General features: G+C 38.2%; 1 long non-coding RNA gene across 1 annotated transcript in view; it reads left to right on the top strand.

Annotated features, from left to right (window-relative positions):
- LOC148214235 (uncharacterized) overlaps window positions 1-16,129 on the top strand; it is a 47,322-nt gene extending 31,193 nt beyond the window's left edge. Inside the window, exon 3 of the long non-coding RNA XR_015798606.1 lies at window positions 13,741-16,129. This is a non-coding gene — a long non-coding RNA (uncharacterized LOC148214235). The remainder of the gene's footprint in view (window positions 1-13,740) is intronic.
- Window positions 16,130-18,066: the final 1,937 nt, after the last annotated feature.

Here is an 18,066-nt window from a genome sequence, read left to right as displayed (position 1 = left end):
GAAAAAGAAGTATGAGAAACAGTATAAAGAAGGGAAAAAAGATAATTAAAGAAGCAACTTCCAATCTTCTTTACAGCAGTTACAGACCAACTTCTTATCCCTCCTCCCTCTCTAAGATTACATCATGCTCTCTATCCCATATTCAAATCCAAAAATCACCATTTCATTACCCCCCCCCCCATTTTCAGCAAAAAGTCTATAAAAAGTTTCCAGTCTTTTATAAAAGTACTTGTTGCTTTATCCCTGATCAAACAGGTCAATTTTGCCATTTCTGCAAATTCTGCCATCTTCACAATCCATTTCTCCGTTGTGGGTTTTCAGTACTTCTTCAGTGTTGTGCATATCATAGTCTTGCTGCAGTTACCATATACAAAACTAATCTTCCATGAGTCTTTTCTAATTGATTAACCATAAGTCCCAAAATCTGGTTTCATCTGAATGTTAACCTTTAAAATTCTTTGTATCATCATGTGTATTTGCATCTAGTATTTTTTTGCTTTTTCACAAGTCCACCATGCATTGTAAAATGTTTCGTGTTTTTCGCACTTCCAACATTGATTAGAAGTATCTTTATACATCTTAAATCATTTTTCTGGAGTCATATACCAATGGTACATCATTTTATAAAAGTTTTCTCTTAAATTATAACACAATGTGAATTTCAATCCTTTTAAGCACACTCTTTCCCATTGATCCATCTGTATATTATAATCAAAATTCTTAGCCCATTTTATTATGTACTCTTTAACTTGTTCTTCTGCCATTTCAAACCTCAACAAAAGTTTATACGTTTTAGCCATCACATGTTCATAATTTGTACACAGTTCAGTTTCAAAGTGTTTCTTATATTGCTCAATTCATTACCTTTTTATGTTAAATCTTTCTCTTAATATCCCTCTGCAGTCAGTCGTTCTCTTGATTTCACTTTAAATTATCTATATACTTGTACTAACACCTCTTGGTATGTTAACCCTCTTTGCCTGCTGCTTCTTTTGCTGAAACCACTAAAGGTATTTTCAGACACAACCTGAGTTTATATCTATTCCATATTCTTAATATGGCACTTTTAACATAGTGGTTTTTAAAGTCTACATTAACTTTAACTTTATCATACCATAAAAAAACCATGCCACCCATTGATGTTATACCTATAGAAATATCTTGTACAAATCATATGTATTGTTGAAATAGATGAATTCTATGATTTTTTTTAATGTTAGACTAAAAAATTATTTTCTACTATGTAAATTTTTAGATACTAGAGTAAGAGGTGAATATATTTTACATTCATACCTGTACCAAGGAAAGTTGGAAGCTACCTTTCTTTTTCTATGCCTTTTCTTTACTGATCTTCCTTCCTTCCTTCCTTCCTTCCTTCCTTCCTTCCTTCCTTCCTTCCTTCCTTCCTTCCTTCCTTCCTTCCTTCCTTCCTTCCTGTATTTTAACCTTTTGAAAATTTAATAACATTTATTTAAAAAAAATGCCACCCAAGCCTCAGGTTGTCTCCTTCTAGTTCTAACATTTTGTTATTTCTCAACAGAACCCACTCTTTCATTCAAATCAAACAACAAACTGCAAAATACAATTTAAATTCAGGTAGTGCTAATCCTCCTCTTTCCTTTGCATCTTGTAAAATTTATACAGTATTTAACTCTTGATTTCTTTCCCTGACATATACATTTGGATATATCTCTTTGCCATTGCTTAAAAAGTGCATCATTCTTCAAAACAGGTATTGTTTGAAATAAAAACATAATTCTAGGCAGCACACTGATTTTTACCACAGAAATCCTTACAAACAATGATAATTGTAACTTTTCCCATCTTAATAGATCTTTCTTAATTACACTCCATACCTTGACATAATTATTTTGAAATAACATACATGTTAGTCATAGTAATGCCAAGGTATTTTACTTTTTTTTTTTCAATCTAAAACCCAGTTTTTGCAATCAATTCTTTTTTATCTTCCATCCTCATATTTTTTGTTAACATCTTCATTTTCTCATTGTTAATTTTAAAACCAGCTAGTGCACCAAATTCCTTAATTTCTCCAATAACGTATCTATTCCATCCATAGGTTTTTCCAAACTTAAAACCAAGTTGTCTGCAAAAGCGCTTCACTTACATACTTTTTAACCTTCACCCCAACAAGTTTCTCATCATACTATAAGATATACTTTTATATTATATCTTTATTCAAAACTTCAAAAGCCAGAATGAATAACAGCGGTGAAAGTGGACATCCTTGCCTTGTTCCTTTCTGTATTTCACAGGGCTTTATCAATTCCCCATTAACTATAATTTGTGCCTTTTGCGAAGTATATATTTCACCCATTTTAAAAAGTTTTCTCCAAAGTCCCTGTCTTCCAAAATTTTAAACAGGGAAGCCCAGTTCAAATTATCAAATGCTTTCTCTGCATCAAGAAATATCAATGCAGCTTGTTTTTCATTGTGATGTTCCAGGTATTCTAATACATTAAGAATATTTCTAATATTGTCTGATAATTGTCATTCAGGTAAAAAAAGCCACATTGATCTTTGAGTATAAAGCCTTGCAAGCAACTTTTTATTCTTTCAGCTAAAATCATCGTAAATATTTTGTAATCATTATTCAGTAAAGAAATTGGCCCTGATGTATGTAAAATACTTATTATCGTATTCAGTTGTACAGGTTACTCAATTTTGTGCTACCCTCTGTTGTATCCATCCTGCCTACAACTGAACATCAGTACAAATTCTGGTGATTGTCAATGTTATCTGTATGGTTGTTTTCATATTAAGTTATTTTGATGTAATTTTTATTATATTTTATGTGTACTTTTTAGTTTTATTAATAATTATAGGTTTATGTATTTTTATTATAGTCTTCTCTGGCCTGAAGGCCATAATAAAAGTTTTGATTTGATACTTAGTTCCACAGTATGACAGCCAATTTAAAGACAATAATTGTATTAGCTTGAGAGGAATGCATCATATACATTTCCCACATCATCTGCCCATGATTCACTTTAGCAAAATGAAATCAGAACTAGACACAAACAAACTGTAATTCTTAGAGATCATTTAAACATAATCTTAGGAACAAATGGATTGGAACAATTAACAGTCAGGCTGCTATATAGCCAATAGAAAAGGCAGAGCAACTTTAGAACAGAATTCCAACATGGGACACTTTAATCCGTGAGATGTTCTCAGTTTGTGTGGACGCTGTCCTTACCAGCATTCAACTAAATATAAATGACTATTTGTTCATTGGTTATTGTGTGTTGTCATTCCTTCTGAGCAGTCTTTTCTTTTTTAAAAGATGCAGTGAAAGTCCAAGAAGGCAAATATGGAAGTTTAGATAAGTTTTTGTTTCAGTTTTCCTAATGGCTTGTAGCATTTTAGCCACAAACAAATGAACAGAAAATACACTGGTGTTTCATAACCTCTTCAGTTGGTCCAGTTTCAATTAAAGAAAAAGAAAATACATATTAGCTATTGCAAAACATCTTGCGTGGCAGCATGATGATTTGCATATGTTGCAGGAGGCATCATTGTACTGTTCATGTTGACATTTTACATGTCCTTAAAAGGACTTAGGGAGGGAGATGAAGGCAGTTTGTTGTGTTTATTACAAGTAAAGTGATTAGCTAATAACAATAGCTTTTGATGGGAACACTTTTCACAGATATTGTTTGGTTCTTTTAAAAGACCATCAGTTGGAAGAATGCTCCTTTTAAATAGAGTCTGCAAATGACTTTTATTCCAGGATTGACAAAGAACTTGTTAAAAGCTTTCCCTCTGAAACACCCCAGAGGGATGTTTCATGCCCATAAATTTAAAGCCATGCAATCCACCTTCCTAATATATTTTTTATTTTCATATATTTAAATGTCTTTATCATTTGTATTTCAGTACAACATATAAATTCAAGGTATATTCAACTGCCATTCAGGGTGGCAGTTAGGAAGAGAGGTTAAGACATCCTCTAAGAATTGAGCATTTATTTTTGTGTTTCTAAAGTTTGCATGTAAAGGATGTCATCTTTTCTCAGGCTGCATAAATTCAAAATTTCTTTAATCTACCTTATGAAACAAAAAAGTCAGTTCTTTGTATAATGCCTTTGTGTTGCAAATTTGTAGGGCATTCATATTATTTTTCACAGGGCTTCCATTCTTTGTCTTTTCAACAAAGTAAACTTTTGTTTCTCTTTAATGTTCAATCAGGCTTGTTCTTTGTTCCAAGATAGCTAAAATATCCATATATAATTATTACTGTAAGGAAAATAGGTGTCTGCACTAGTGTTGCTGATGGCATGTACTTCACTGCATGGAATTCCTCCCCTCTAAATGAGACCTGGGAAAAGGAAATCTGGGCCCTGTGTGTTGCAAAGCATTTGGGGCATGTTAAAAAGCGTAGTATTTTTTTTAAAGGAGTGAAGAATGAATATACGAATAGTTCAAATGTGTCGTAGCATTTGTTCCCATTAGTCCATCTGTTTTATCTTTTCCTTGTTTCACACCACCCAGCTCTCTCCAGTAATTTAGATTATTAGCTTGTTGAGACAGAGACAGCCCTTGTTTTGTGTATATTGATTAGTAAAGGGTTTTATATGCTGCCATGTAAACAGCGACAAAAAAAGTAGAATGATCCTTCTTAATAGGATAGCTACTTGTTATTGAAATATCTTAAAGATAAATACTCAAGGGAAAAGCTGTCAATGTACTTAACTGAAGTGAATAAAGGAAAGTGTTGCATATCCATGAAAGTTTTCATGCTTAATTACAGATATTTGACGTAATACAAAGATGGTTTTCTTCATCAGTAGGTAATTATGAAAGGAGAGTCCACACTTCTGTAATATACAGTGTCGTTCACAATCATTTGAAGCATGAAGTTAGAATATATTGATCACAGCCTAAATATTTTTTACTTAGGACTCGAAATTAATATGATGGAAAAATAATATTTCATTGGACTGTGAAGAATGTAATCTACTTCCTCTTTGAGAAGAAAAGACACAGAATTTGTTACCAAGCACTTGAGCACAAGTGCCACACTAATTTGCTTTGGCAGCAATCATAGCAGAAATGTTACCTCATTTGCACTATCATAGTAGGTTGTACAGATAGTCCTTGACCTACAACCAGAATAGGGACTGGAAAATTTGTTGCTAAGCGGTGTGGTCATTAAGTGAGGCATCATGTGACCTCACCCAATTTTACGACCTTTTTTGCCATCATTAAGCAAGACATCACCACCATCATTAAGACATCACATGACTGCAACGTGCAACTGACCCGGAAGTCAGCTTTCATTGATGTTCTTCTTTAAAAACCATTATTCTGCATATCAGTATAGGATTCTTCAGGGTTGATTTCCAGAGTTGAATAGGTTGCTGAAGAGTGATATGGTCACTTTGCAAGTCTGTGTGAATCCTTTGAAAGAGGTGCTTGATATGTATGATCACTTTGCTTGGTTTGGAAAAAAGTAAAGTAATGTGGCCAGTGTATCTTCCAGAGAAACCATATGAATCTTGCAAATGATGTGGCTGCTGTAATTATTTGAAAACAGGTACATCATATATGCTCCTGGATGCTGGAAAATATCAGTTTTGAAGGCTTTGCACAGTATAAAAGTAATAGTCATATTTACTTGATTTTTTTATTGAGACCTATGGCTTAGGTTACTAAGTTACTAAAGGGCCTTTAATGAATATGAAATAGTTATTTAGCATTTAGACCACCTACAGAGAAGAGTTAAATTACATCACAGTTGTATTTGCAAGTTGTATTATAATCATTGCCAATATCCCTCATGCACATTGGGAAGCGATAAAGTAAGAGTGAGAGTAAAGCTATGGCAAACTTCACAGGTGTAGTGGTCTTGTTCAGAAAGAGTAGCTTGATGCTACTCAGTAAAGATCAGGTAATACTTAATTCCAAAATCTGGAAAAAAGTTACAATGAAGACCACTTAATATCTAAATATCCTAACTAATATCAAAATTTATTAATGCTTCCAAAGTTCCAACCTAAATAAACATGGTAGAGACAATGGAAGGAGATGCTAAATGTTGATCAAGACAAAAACAAAAAACATCTAGAAAAATCTAGAATAAAAATACCGTTATTCAAAAATCATTGCTTTCTTTTCCAAAATGGCTTAGGAATACAAGAAGCTGGTTGGATTGATGAAGGTTAGAATAATTCTAGGAATATGCAGCAGTAACATTAAAAAGAATAAAAATGAAAAATACTGCATGAAACTTTAGAAGAAAATATCTGAAGAGTGAAGAGGCCAGTGAGGAATTAAATAAATGTGAACTGGAAAGATATCTAAAAGAAGGTATGTTCAACTCCTGGCAATTTTATATCACATGCCTCTATCATTTTCTTGGCATAAAATCAGAAATGTTTTGCCATGGCTGCCTTCTGGATTTTTAAACTCTTTTTCAACTTTTAAGTTCAACAGTCTAGCCTACAAACCCAGTATTCCTTGGTATTGTTCCATCCAGGACATTGCTTAACTTTCTGAGATCAGCCAGGGCATTACTAATGAAAACAGGAGGCCAGAATAAGAAGGAATAATGAATCATTCAGAAGAACTCAAGACCACTTCTAATAGCTGAAGAAAAGGAATATAGAAATAAGATTAAAAGAATAAAAATTAATTTAAATAGACATTAAAAAAGCAAATAATTTTTGCATCTTGAAGTCCAACAACTATACCTATGCCTCAGGGAATAGCAGTGAAGTTACTAAAGGATCTCACTGAATGCACTGTAGTATTTACATTCATGGTGCTTTCCCAGCTAACATGAGCAAAAACCTCTGGCCCATATAACTTGCAACTAAAAAGTCAACAGCTCAGGCAATAAAAGGAGAGGATATGTGGTTAATTAGATTGTAGTCCTATAATTAAATCTAACTATTCTGGAATTTATTTCCAAGTAGATATGTATAGTATTTATATATTGTTTTATTTAATATTTAAATTCAGTTTAATCCTGCCTGTCTGTTCACATTGATTAAACTCACAGATTAAAACCAATATCTAAACTGTAACCAAGGTCTAGTAAAAGAGATGTGTCTAGTTTGCTTTTGTAAAGTCAGAGCAAATGGTGATCAAGTATGGCTCCCTACCATGTGCTTACTATTGCTTGGGAACAAATCAACAGAAAATATTTTCCTGGTAGTTGGACAGCAGAAGTGGGATGAGGGGGCAGGGGGTGGGCAGGGCAAGAATCTTCAGAAATGCCTCAGCTGCTGATCTGAATGTGCAGACAAGTTCATAATAGGAGAATACAGTTTTTCAGATAACAAGGCCTAATGCTATTTAGGGCTTTGATTTAACCCCAGAACTTTAAATAGTACCCAGAAAACAAATGGCAACCAGGATAAGTGTTTTAATACTTGTCATGCATATTGGCTAGCAGTTAGCGACTACATTTTGCACCAGTTGGAGTTTCCAGACAATTTTCAATCACATCAGTAGTGACAAGAAAGAACTAAGGTGTGTATGACTTTTGCTTAGGATTGCAGTGTGGTTGGTGTACAGGATATTTTCTCAATTGACAAGGAAGACCCCTAGCTGAATAAATTGGTTCAGAACTGCATAAGATATGATATAAGAGAAAGAAGAATTAAAACCAAAGCTTTCTGCCTAGCCAATCACATTTCAGCCTAGTGTCTTTTGTGAGTCCAGGAAACTGAGTTGAATCAATAATGGTTACATTAACATGGATAAGTACAGTGGTACCTCGGGTTACGAACTTAATTCGTTCCGTGACTCTGGTCGCAGCCCGAATTGGTCGCAACCCGAAGCAAATTTCCCCATAAGGTTCAATGTAATTACCGTTAATCCGTTCTGGCGTGGAGGACAGGGAGGCGGCTACTGCTTGGAGGGAGAGTCCCCCTCCCTACGACCACGTGTCAGGGGCGGAAAATGGCCGCAGACCAGGTGTCGGGCGGGAAAATGGCCGCGGACCACGTGTCGGGCGGAAAAATGGCCGCAGACCACGTGTCAGTGGGGGAAATGGCCGCGGACCACATGTCAGGGGCGGGAAAATGGCCGCGGACCACATGTCAGGGGCGGAAAAATGGCCGCAGACCACGTGTCGGGCGGAAAATGGCCACGGACCACGTGTCAGGGGCAGAAAAATGGCCGCAGACCACGTGTCGGGCAGAAAATGGCTGCGGACCACGTGACGGGCAGAAAAATGGCCGCAGACCACGTGTCGGGTGGAAAATGGCTGCGGACCACGTGTCAGGGGTGGGAAAATGGCCGCAGACCACGTATCGGGTGGAAAATGGCCGCAGACTGTGTCACGGGAGGGAAAATGGCCGTGTATCCTTTTGGTACCCTGAGGCGGAGTTCGCAAACCGAGGCAAAATTTTGCGGCCAGAGCTGGTGGTAACCCAAAAAGTTCGTTAACAGAAGCGTTCGTAACCCGAGGTTCCACTGTATGTTGTGGAAACACAGGAAAAAAGTGTGGAAACAAAGTGGGAACAAAGAAAAGAAGCTGGATTCTAACAAGTAGCACCATGCAGTAGAGCATGATCAGCTCTTGCCAAGAGTAAAAATTCAGTTAAAGAGGACAAATAGAGAATAAGAATATTTTGGATTAACAAGTCTGTATATTATCAGTGATTTGGTAAAGGATATTTCAGTGAAGAGGAGAAGGCAGTTATGTGGGCTTAAGTAATTAGTTTTGAGTAAGAATTTTAAAGCAAAGGGTAGAGTAGATAGCATATAGTAGTTAGAAAGGCAGATGAGACGCTAAGTGATTTTTATCAGAATAAAGAATATTATGACATGCTGGGATACATTCCCAGGGGAACATTAGAAACAGCAAGATGGGTTAATTATGTGACAATGAAAGGCAGAGGAGGAGATAAGCAAAAGTCCACAAGGGAGTAAAATGAGAAGGACTTATTGAGGAGTTAGATGAGGACAACTGCTGAATAAGAAGACTGGAAGGAAAAGAAGTTGATGAAACTGTAGGAGAAGGAAGGGCTGAAAATGAATGCAAAGCATATAATTGAGGGACAAAAATATTTCAAAAGTAGCTTCAAATTGTGAACTTTCTGTGTGGAAATGCCTGGTTACAGCAAGTTAGAGAAAATAAGGTTTATGAAGAAAATCACTTTGGCACTAATTCTGAGAAAATCTACCAGCCAGATACGCATTCTGAAGACCTGATGAATAAAATAAACCTATTGGCATAAATGTTTTACTGTATAAGGAAAAAAGCCAAAGAATCATGAAAGGCATAATAAGAGAAGGAAGTTAAGACAAAACATTAGCAGAAAAAACATTAGCAGAAATTGTATGAGTATTTAATAAGATTAGAGTGAACCTAAGAATAGAAGAAATAAAAATTGAATGCCTGTAAAGGGTACCAAAACATAGGAGGAGCTTTAATATCAAATGCAACCAAAAGATCCAATAATTAGTATAAAGAAGGAAAAAAAGATTTGATCCAGATATGACGCTGATACACACAAACTTCTTCAAGAAAAACTGATCCAGAATATAAAAATGATGGATAACGAGAACTTGCTGAGAATAAGTAGAATAAGAAATAAAAATGAGATGCCATTAAAAGAGCATATTGTATTCATCTGAATTAGCATAAATACTTCTTAATTTCATTTTTTTCAATCAATCACAGAAGAATTAAACAACTAAAGAAGATGATAATGAAGGACAAATAGCTAAAACTTTAAGAAAGTATGTTTGGTTGGATGCTTGTGACTTACAAGAGATAATAAAATGGTAAGTGCCATAGGAGCACTTTCAGATATAATAGGTAGTCCTCGCTTAACGACTGCCCCTTTTAGCAACCATTTGAAGTTACAGTAGTGCTGAAAAAGTAACTTTACAACTGGTCCTTGCACTTGTGAGCATTGCGCTGTCCCCGCAGTCACATGATCGAGATTTGGGTGCTTCGCAACTGGCAGGCATTTGCAACCATCACAGCACCCCGCGGTCACATGATCGCCATTTGCGAGCTTCACAGCCGACTTCCAACAAGCAGAGTCAATGGAGAAACCAGTAGTGAAATCGCAAGTTATGGTCATGTGGTGTCTCGCTTAACAACCATGAGTGATTTGCTTAACAACAGGAGAAGTGAAGTCAATGTGGCTAAATGACCACATCGCTTAGTGATGGAGTTGCCAATCCCAGTTGTGGTCATTGCAGAGAGCACTTCTGAGGCCAATGCTTCTGGTAGGATTTGGTAACGGGGGTTGAGGGACAGATGAGGATCCAAAATACCTCTGGAAGAGCACTAGACAGTAACTTGGGGAGAATTAAAAAAAAAAAGCACCAAGAAGAATGATCATTTCTTGATTGCTGCTGTGCTTTGATTTGGCACAGTCCTTTTCCTTCTTTATACTAGTCAAACTTTCAAAGTTCATTCTGAGAACCAACTCACTGTAGGTGTGGTAGGCACCCCTTCATTGGATATGTTCAAGCTGAAGCTAGTCAGCCATTTCCTGGGAATGTTTTAATTTGGATTTCTGCCTTCAGCAGATTAGATTCTATTCCCTAAACAGCATTTCTCATTTCTATTATGAGATAACATCTGATCTCCAGAGTACATTTGGGAAGTGTACACTGGAAGGAACAATTTTTTCTGATAGAAAATTCTACTGGACACAGTTCATGGACTATTAACATTAATATAGTAATGTATTTGTCTTTGTATGCCGTGCAGATAAGACGGAAATCCAAACTTTCCATGCTAATAGATAATTTAATGTGATTATATTTCTTTCTTGAATTTACCTCCTTACCAGATGTAATATTCTCAGTTCTTAAGTGTTACATAGAACGAAATGTTACCACCTACTTCTGTTCTTGTATGTTACATGTGTATGTATTAAACAGAAACAGAAGAATTTCTTCTAGGAAACTTGCAGGACAGCTTCCTATAAAATGCATGGACGCTGAAGATGGAAACAACAATGTGTCTTCCTCTGGAAGCTGGTTTCACATGGTGGCTTAGATTTTTCCATCTCTGTATCTAGCACCATTTGAAATCAGTGTTCTAGGAGCAAGAATTACAGCACTGGATGTAGAGAAGAAAGCAGCAACAAAGCTGTCATTAAGTAAGAGCACTTGATTTATTAACAATAATTTGCCTTTTGTCTATTAGTAAGGGATAATGAATATCTGAAGTTTTAACTTAAGATTAAAATCTTAAATTTAACAAAGGATGGCCATATCCAGCTCTGCATACGTGTAACAGTTGGAACTACAGAAAAACTTACTTTAAAAGACAATAATCCAACAGTGGAATTTCTTTTTATTAAGGAAAGATGAAACTGTCCCTCTCTGCCCTTGCCCCCAAATATTCTTGATCAACTAATAAAAACTGTTTTTTGAAGAGTGCTTCTATCATAGGTGCATGAACTGGAACATGGAGAGAAACCACATGTCAGTTACCTATCATACATAACACTTTGCTGCTACCTTGAAAAATTACATAAAAGACCGCTTTTATTGTGTATAGCCCTGACTGAACTGGAGCTATTCATAATAAAGCAAATACAAAGAACGACTTTGTATTGGCACTGCTGGTATAAAAGGAGTGGTTTGGTTTTGTTTGCTTATTAGCCGATAGAAGAATCACTGAGGTTTCTGTGAGTTACGAAGTTTTTAAAAATGCTCCTAAGACTGCAGTTCTCAACACGCTTAGAAGTGAATCAGTTTCACCTAATTTAATGAGATTCACTTTTAAGCGTGTTGAGAACTGCATATAATGCATATAATGGACACTGAGCATTTAGAAAATGTATTTCAGTGTACAGGTCAAATTAGCAAATGAGTAACATACTGTTGCTAATACAGGAACTTCCGGTTTTACAAATTGAAATGATTAGGGTTTACATTTAATTGGTATCCGTCATAAATTGCAAATAAAAATATTCAGTAACCAGTAGCACCAAGCCATCTGTTCAGGCTAGTTTTTCAGAATAAATAAGAGGAAGCATTGCCTAATGAAAATATTGATCAGATTGTTAGCGCTTGTTCTGCATGACCTACAGCACTTCAACCACCAGCATCTCTTGGACCTGGGAAAACATCTCTTACACAGGCTGACCGATTTCTCTTGGTGTTCAGAGTCTTAGTTTTTGTCTAGCACCATTTGAAATCGGTTATGATGTAGGGGGAAAAGCAACTGCAGTGGAAGTGCTGGATATACTTTAAGATGATTTTGGCTAAAGCAAATATTGAAGTGAGATTTTGTACAGTACATTATAAATAATGCCTTTTCTGTTGCTTGTATGAACTTGAGTGATCCATTGTGAATTCCACCCTGACAAATACTTCTATAAAAATCATAAGCTATACTTCTTTAACAATGTGTAATGTCTTATTGTACATTGAGGGTAGTAATATTTTCATTCTGTAAAATATTAGAAGAGCTAAGCTGCACTAAATTGCTAACATATGAATATTAATGGTATAAAATGGCAAATGTGCTGCGGGGACAGAATCTTACCCTGGGAGTGCCCCAGACAGCTCCATAGAGCCAGCAAGGTGAGCTTCATTCCTTTCCACCTTTTACATTTCATCAGGCTGCTTTTAGGCCCAGTTAAGGATAAGATAAAAGAAAATTGGACACAAATTTATCTGCAGGCTGCTACTGCCACCATCTGGGGAAGGTGGGAGGGAGACTGAACAAGCAGTTGAAAGTTCCTAAACTTTTCACAGTTGTCGGGCAGTAAAGTGAATAAATACAATATTGGGGGGTAAGAGAAAAGATAGACCAGCTGAGGAGTTGGAGATCCTATATGGCAGTGTTGTCCAAACTTGGCTACTTTAAGATGAGTGGACTTCAACTCCCAGAATTCCCCAGCCAGCATGGCTGGCTGGGGAATTCTGAGAGTTGAAGTCCACTCAAAGTGGCCAAGTTTGGACAACACTGCTATATGGCATCTTTCCCAGGACCTTCTCCTAACTGCGCTGAACTTTTCTTTGAAAAATTCCTCTAGTTCATATCTTGTTCTCCCAAGCATTGTCATCATTTTACTTTCTAATCACTATATTCTCTACCTTGGAAAGAGTGAGACCCTGTTTAGGCAACCAGATTTGGCTGTGTAATGTCCCTGAGGCAGTTTCACTCAGGATGAGAAGGACAAACGAATATTTGGGAGGGAAAGTGTAACAGAGGATATGGGGGGCGGGGGGGAGGGGGAATGGAGGAATCTTGAATGTTGAAAGCAGCAGAAAAAGAATTATGTTTGTTTGTTCTATTTCTGTGTCATTCAATAATTTTTCATTAGGGATTGAGAATAAACTAGCAAATATATATCCTAAAGATGCCCATATATTTCCACCACACATCTTCAGTGAATAGCTGTCAAACATTTTGTTTATTCATATTTTTAATGTTTGTTTTTATCACTATTTTAATTATTCTAAACATATCATTGAGATGTTGGCTTTGTTAAAAATTGCCTTGAATTATAATAGAAAACTGATTTGCATATGTTTAATATATCTGGCTGTTTCTATTGCAGCACTCTGCTGTTCTAGAAAAATCTTTGAACTGATTCAGCAGAGTAAAGAGAAAAACCTACATACCAAGTTTTAAAAAATTATATCTGGTATGAGGGTGTAATATAAAGCCAACACTAGATGGCACTGCTGTTTGATTTTTATCAAAATACAAGCAGTTAATTTCTGTGTTTTGCTACCAGTGATGAATATAAGTTGATGTGTGTTTATAATTTCTCTCTAGAAAAATGAAGACAATTTGAACTGAATTCAAGATCTTTCCTCAAACATTTGTTGGGATTTCAAAAGCTCTTGAGTTCATCTGTAACTGATGTTAGTCTATTCACAGAGCACCTTCCTTCCTTCCTTCACCAACAAACAGCATAACCAAAAAAAAAAAAAAAGAAGTAAATGATGGCACAGTAGGTAAGGATGACTTAAATGCTTACAAGAAAAACTAGTTTTTAATAACCTTCTGAAAGCCATCAAGGAAATGGCTAGCGCAATCTCCTTTGGGACATCATACCTCAGTACCGGCAGATTCCCTGAGCCATACCTTCTAGTTTCATCTTCAGCTAGAAGCTAGAATGATCACAATTGTTATCTAGGACCACAGAGTCCAGAGATGGCCTCCTTGGAAGTGGGTGCACCAGAGCCTCCTTCAGTGCTGCTGGCACCTTTCCTTCATGAAGGCACTAACAGCCTCATGGATCCAGATGGCCACTTCTCCATTCACTCCTTGCAACAGCCAGGATGGGCAGGAACCCATGCTGCATACAGCAAAGGACAATCTGGGCAGTACCCTATCCCTTCCTTGGAGTTCACAGACTTGAAAGACTCCCAGATAATATGGCAAACAGTGCCCTCGTCACCACCAAAGAGTCTGCTCAAGAGGAGTCAAAGTGAGTTTTTCAAAGCCAAACTGGCAAGTCCAAGTGAGTTTTTCAGTGAAGTGCTGTGCAAGTTTATCATGCTGGCCAGGTGGAAGATCTCTGTAATGGCTCCTCCCTAAAAGGGAATTGGTCACTCTAAACAAGAGTGTGTAACTGAAATATGAGTACATACCCATGCTGGATTGTATTTGCTTTTTGTCTTTCTCCATTGGCACTGCAGGCATTACTTACGATAGTTCATTTTCTGAAGGACCTCTATAAACTAAAACTCCAATGAGCACCAGCCTCCCCGAGAAAGAGGCCACTGGGGGGCAATCAAGTCCAGTGCCTGGTTTGCCAGTCAGGGCATTTTCTAACTATAGCAATGTGGTGGTCTGCCACAAAGAGCAATATCTGCTCTGCCACAAAGATGAAGTCTAACGTATGTATTGGACCTGAGATTACCTAAGACAACTCCATGGTGACCATGAATTCCCAGTCCAGTACCAGATACAGTCCCCAGGGCATGCCACACCAGAAAGCAGTGTGGCACCAGCAGCCCAAAGACAACTTCTAGTAGTCTAGGAGAGATCCTGCTGGGCAGCAGGGCAGCCAGTACACCAGCAGGATCCCAAGTCTGTCTCTGCAGCACAACTGAACATATAGGTGCTGACATTCCATTGTTTTTGGAACAATCTCTGATCACACAGTAGAAAAGGTGATGCTCAAGAATAAGACGAACACTCCTTTTCTAGCTTTGGCATTTGCCTACTGAAAGATATAATACCCAGCTGGGCAGGTTTCAGACAAGGCAACATAATCACTTTCATACACCCCGGTTTCAGCTAATGCATGCCAGATCTACCTTAGATACTACCAAATCAGGGATGAATATGGTCTTACTGCAAACAGACAATTACATATCAGCACACTAAGGCTAAGATCTCCAGCAATCCAGCCACCTGGACCCCAGGATGAAGCTATCATGTTCCAAGTCAAGATCACCACCAGATTGGAGGTCACTCCCTGTAATGATGCACCCAATGATCCGTGCCATATCTACCTCAGCCCAACATTACTGGTGTTTGACCACCTCTGCCCCCTTCCTGCCAGAGTTGACCAGCTGTTATCTCCCTGAGCAACTGGAAGGGAGCGTCTATCTCCAATCAATCTAGACATCCAGGCCCACTAGTGGAATACCATTCAGTTGAGTCCTTTGCAGCCAAGACTACATAACCCCACACACATATCCTTTCTATGTTATAATAATTGAGCCCCTGTCTCCCTCTCAGTATCAAGTTGGCTGGTCTTCACCCCCAGTCACTCTCTCATCACAGATAAGACCACATACATAGTCCCTTTCCTCATCTTTCACCTGGACAGCCTTCAACAGTTGGCCGTAGAAATATGAACCAGTGCACTCAGAGAGGAAGGTGGCCTCATGGTATGAAGGAGGAAAGTTCACAATATTTCTTAGGTGACTCTCAGTTCATTACTTAGATGTAGTATAAGCAGATAAAACATTTCTGATGAAACATATTTTACACCTAAAGAGAATCCAACATTCCTGTCCAGCCACAGCAAGATATGTACAGACAATAAACTTCCTAGACCATCCTATCAGAGAATTCATATTGAGATCCTCAATAGGATTTAGGATTCTTTTGAAGATGATGAGATGTTCCATGAAAGAAGAGCAAGATAGAAATGTATTTATATAAAACTAAATAAAGCAATATTATTTTTTTACTCTGGTTCAGTGATCTCTTTCAAAATTGCATGATATGTGAATATAACATTTTAGCACCTCTGATAAGCTGTGTACATATTTGACCACATGCAGGGGAAGAGAGAGTAAAGGGCAAACATTCTAGACTGCAGTCCTTTCCCCTGGATACAGCAGGTCTGTGCAGTGATTAAATCACCTTTTCTCTTTAGAATCTAGATTGCTGCACAGCTTTGCTGTGCACCTGTTCAGGAATAAGCCCTGTTTAATTTAGTGGGGCATCTGAGCAGCCAGAATTACATATTATAAAAGCAACTAGACAGCAACATCAAATGGCAGCAAACATAAACATGTACCGAGCAGGTTAAAATTTGAGATGAGTAAACCTCTTTATACTGTTTAATGGGATCATCCATACTTGGAAAATGATTCAGCAATGCTTTAGATTTTGAGACCAGCACCTCTGCCATTCATTTAATTAGCCCATCTTTTTTCAAGCTTGTGTGGAAGCTTGAAAAGGACTTCAATACTTAATGAGTAGCAGAGTGCTACTGGAAAGGCCTTCCAGGTATGTAGAGACCACACTGGGAACTTTGGATATATGGCAAAATATAAATCCAAACTGGTTGTTACCCTGAAGGGTTTGGCCGATTCCAACTAAAAGAATCCAAGTATATTATTCAGCCCACTTCATTCCTTGGAGCTCTCCACAAAAAGAAAGGTGGGGGGTCTAATTAAAGAGCAAAAACAGTGAATTTGTAAAAAGTGTGGTGGCACAGTATATAAAGTAATTATACAATATGTAGGATGATCTACCAAGGAGATGTCAAAATCAAGTGTAATGTGTCTCACTGGAAAGGTTATTTCTACATTTTCACCAGAGTAGAAATGAGAATTCATATGCACAAAATCTTTTCAAGAGACTATAAACCTTAATGATCCACTAATATACTTGGAACTCATGCTAAGACAGTGATTTGGAACAGCCCTGCAGTATAACTCAGTCAATGCTGTATAATAATTCCACCACAGTGGTTTTTTTAACGTGCAGGAAACTCGACTATTATTGATTTCAATACCGTTCGGCTTCTCTCTCTCTCTCTCTCTCTCTCTCTCTTTAAATAAGAACCGAGCTAGGCAACGAAGGGGAAGGGAGGGACAACTGAAACCGAAAGCAAAAGTGGTGGGTCACTGCCCAATTTCTATCTCTGCGGGGCGGCGACAGACAGGATCAGCAAATGGGAGGGAGCGGAGATGCATTTATGAGCAGAACCTTCGATTGGGCACGTCCGGGGCTGCTTGCTTTGACTGGAAGTTTGATCTATCTGGAGTTCGCTATAGGGTGGCGCTTTCAGCGACCCGTTAAGGCAGCCGCGCAACCTTCCTAAGAGCCGCCGCGTCTGAGAGGCTTCACCTGTAGCCGTTTCATGACGGGGATCCTGACAAAGGAGAGGGCTGGTAGCCGGAAGCGGCCTTCACCCTCAGCGGGCAGAATCCCCCTCCCCACCCCCACCCCGCTCTTATCCCAGGCTCCAGAAACAGATGCAGAGTTGTGGCGGCGGCGGCCGAATGTCTGGAAGAGCCCTTGGCTCCGCAGCTGGACCTCTGCGCTTCTCGCCAGGCGCTTCGCTTCCAGTTGCAGCTAGAACGAACGTGCGTTGCCTATTATTTATCTGCGCTGCCTTTCATGATGAAACGGAGGGTTTTCTCAGCCTAATTGGGTTGAGGCACTCGCAGGGTCCGCGCTTCCTTCGTTTTTCTTCAAGAGACGATCTGAGAAGCTCCCGGGGTCAAAGGAGCGCTTAGCTTCACGTAAGTAGGCGGGACGCTTTGGAACGGGACCGCAAGGAGTGTCGCCAGAGCGCCCCATAGCAGCAGCAGCAGCAGCACCGCCCAAGGAAACGAGTGGGGTGGGGGGAGACGAAGACAGAAGTCCTAGGATTAGGAACAACCAGAATGGCAAAAGGGCTTT

This window comes from Python bivittatus, unplaced genomic scaffold, assembly GCF_059951505.1.
Source record: "Python bivittatus isolate LINGU-HERP-01145 unplaced genomic scaffold, Pbiv_v1 ctg000700_np1212, whole genome shotgun sequence".
Classification (NCBI taxonomy): domain Eukaryota; kingdom Metazoa; phylum Chordata; class Lepidosauria; order Squamata; family Pythonidae; genus Python; species Python bivittatus.
The sequence above is the reverse complement of the archived record's forward strand: the minus strand, read 5'-3'. Positions and strand labels throughout refer to the sequence as shown.